The sequence below is a fragment of the Ranitomeya imitator genome, chromosome 1, assembly GCF_032444005.1.
Source record: "Ranitomeya imitator isolate aRanImi1 chromosome 1, aRanImi1.pri, whole genome shotgun sequence".
In the NCBI taxonomy this organism is placed as follows: domain Eukaryota; kingdom Metazoa; phylum Chordata; class Amphibia; order Anura; family Dendrobatidae; genus Ranitomeya; species Ranitomeya imitator.
This window is the reverse complement of record NC_091282.1, coordinates 984482471-984486156: the sequence shown is the minus strand read 5'-3', so window position 1 is coordinate 984486156 and position 3686 is coordinate 984482471.

Genomic DNA, 3686 nt, shown 5'->3' with positions numbered 1-3686 from the left:
TTCTTCCTCAATTACTTCATTGTAGCTTTGGCTATAGACATGTATGTTACCAATGAGGACAATGTGGTTGGTTTCCACCCACAGGGCATGTCCTCTAAAATTCCTCTAGCACCTCTCATGTGAGTTCCTCACTTCAACCGTATTGGTCACAGTTCTTTAAAAGTAAAATTTCAGTCTGAATGATTGTAGTTCTTACCACAGAGATTAAAACTGTAGCACAAGAGAATGAAAATATCTGTGGCCTTTAAAAACATCTTAGAGCAATGTAAAAGAAGCAATCTTTACACACACCAGTGGGAATTTCTAAATATTATTTTACTTTACAAGTGTGAGTGGTCAGTCTTTTGGCACCACAAAGGCATTCTGGTGTACTGGTATTTTACCTAGACAAGTATTGGGTCACACCTGAGGTCATTAAAGTTTCTGAGTCAAATATGAAACCTGGCATATCAGCTGAGCAGTTCATTAGACACAGGGCTGCCACTAGGAATTTCGGGGCCCCATACTGGCAAAATTTTCGGTGCCCCCCTGAGACTCCAAAAAATACATACCATGAGATACGGCCTTCCCAAAACCCTGTCTGATGACAAATGCACACTTAGCAGGATGCAGCAGGCCTCCACTGATACAGGCTAGGAGCGCCACAGGTGCAAACTACTTGATAAAAACAACCACCCCAACCAAACATTGCAGGGGTTGGCTGCCTAGCAGAAAAAAATGCACATTGATATAACTCACATAGGACGCCAGTCACACTGATAGGTGCGGTGCACAGTGTCTGTATGCAACCTATTGATGACGCCCCTTGTATTAACAGGCGGGCTGCCCAGCACTATAAAATGCAGTGCACAGTGAAAGACGCCCCAGAAAAACCTAGCCACCATAAAGAGGCCTGGCCACATCCTGCAGAAAAGGATATGATATAGTACAAAGAAATGCATGCATATGATAAATACATACACTATATGAGGTATTGGTTTAATATTTTGGCCAAAATAAAGTAAGCCCGCAACCCAACATCAAGGGTCCCCATAATATTGCGGGTCCTATCACTAATATGGGGACCCTTGACGTTGGGTTGCGGGCTTACTTTATTTTGGCCAAAATATTAAACCAATACCTCATATAGTGTATGTATTTATCATATGCATGCATTTTTTTGCACTATATCATATCCTTTTCTGCAGGATGTGGCCAGGCCTCTTTATGGTGGCTAGGTTTTTCTGGGGCGTCTTTCACTGTGCGCTGCATTTAAGGCTAGGTTCATATTGCATTAGTGCAATCCGTTTAGCGCCTAGCGCTAGCAGATTGCGCTAACGCAATGTTGTTTTATGGGGTCGCGTTAAACGTCCCCACTCTCGCAGATCTCAGATCTGCGAGAGCGGGGAACGGACCTCGGGCGCACCGCGGACGCTGCAAGCAGCGTCCGCGGCGCGCCACAAAACACTGGCACATCACTAGCGTGTGACGAAAATGGCACGCGCTAGTGATGCGCGTCCCCATTGCTGTTAATGGGCGCGCTAACAGACGCGTTGCACGGCGTTAATTTCGCCGTGCAACGCTGTCCGTTAGCGCGGTCACATTAACGCAATATGAACCTAGCCTTATAGTGCTGGGCAGCCCGCCTGTTAATACAAGGGGCGTCATCAATAGGTTGCATACAGACACTGTGCACCGCACCTATCAGTGTGACTGGCGTCCTATGTGAGTTATATCAATGTGCATTTTTTTCTGCTAGGCAGCCAACCCCTGCAATGTTTGGTTGGGGTGGTTGTTTTTATCAAGTAGTTTGCACCTGTGCCGCTCCTAGCCTTTATCAGTGGAGGCCTGCTGCATCCTGCTAAGTGTGCATTTGTCATCAGACAGGGTTTTGGGAAGGCCGTATCTCATGGTATGTATTTTTTCTGAGTTTTTTCTATGTTATCTGCCCCCCTTGAGACTCCACCCAGGCTCCACCCCAGACCTGCCTCCACCCCTCGAACTGTCCACAGCCCCCCTCCACCCCCGAACTGTCCACAGCCCCACGGTTCTCTCTTGGAAAAATTCCACTTCTCACTAATCACACATTAACATTCCCATCACCAGATCACACATATAGCCAGCAGCTTTTGTTTGGCCAAAAGATTTTTTAAGCCGTCACCACGACAAGGTAGACTCTTGTGACCGAGCTCTATCCTATTAATCATTTGTTAAAATATCCAATACAATTTAGGTATATTTTTATTTATTTGTCAATTTTTAAAATGACCAATATCATATACAAGGAACAAATACCACCGCACCATGACCAGACACCATATTACCACCACATAGAAACCTATAATACCACATACAAGGAAGAAATACTGCCACACCATGTCCAGACCACATATTACCACCTCATGGTGACCAATAATACCACATACAAGGAACAAATACCACCACACCATTACCAGACCACATAGTGACCAAATAATAGCACATACAATGAACAAACACCACCACACCATGGCCAGACAACATATTACCACCACATAGTGATTGAATACTACTACAATACTGATCATTTATAAAAAAAACCACAATACTAATATCACCATAAGTGCCGTTATACACAGGAGATCTGTACTTAGTATGAAGTGTCTGTGTAGAGGTAGTACAGTGATTACCAGTGACATTATACACAGGAGCTCTGTATACAATGTATACTGTACAGGTAATACAGTGATCCAGGTGACATTATACACAAGAGCTCTGTATACAGTATTAGTGTACAGGTAATACAGTGCTCTACAGTGACATCAAACACACAAGAACTGTATACATTGTACAGGTTATACTGTGATCAATGATATTATACACAGGAGCTCTGTATAGTGTCGTGTCAGTGTAAAGGTAATACAGTGATCCCTGGTGACATTGTACACAGGACCGCTGTATATAGTATACAGTGTATATTGTCAGTGTGCAGATAACACAATGAATCACCAGTGACGTTTCTAGGTGAAGTCCTTCATCTTTGCTTTTCATCTTCATCCAGCATGGACCACCATAATTTCTTCCAGCCAGGGCTCGTCTCTGCAGAAAATAACACAGTTAGCTAGAGCACCATTTGCAGAATGCATTACTTAATTTTTCCCAACTTCTAAACTACACCATATGAAGAAATAAAGGCAAAAGTTTCACTCTGCACAATAACAGGACCGCCTCCTGCATTTAAAACAGTATCCTCAAAAAATAAAATAGATACATCACTGCAGTAATAATATCCCTTAATTAGCCATTATGCTAATAACATCCCCCATCCTGGCCCCCGTGTGTCTCATTACTGGCTCCAGCCATATGCTCTCCCATCCTGGCCCCATATGTTCTGCCATCCTGACCTTATGAGTATCCATTTTGCCCCATGTAATGTCCGATCCTGCCCCATCTGTCCCGTGATCCTGCACCATCTGTCCTGTGATCCTGCCCCCATCTGCCCCATTATCCTGCCCCATCTGTCTCCATTATATCCATCCTGCCCATTATCCTGCACCATGTGTCGCCATCCTGCCCCATGTCTCCATCCTGCCACATGATCCTGTACAATGTGTCTCCCTCCTGCTCCATGATCCTGCCCCATCTGTCTCCATCTTGCCCCATGATCCTGCCCCATGTATCTCTATTCTGCCCCATGATCCTGCCCCATCTGTCTCCATCCTGCTCCA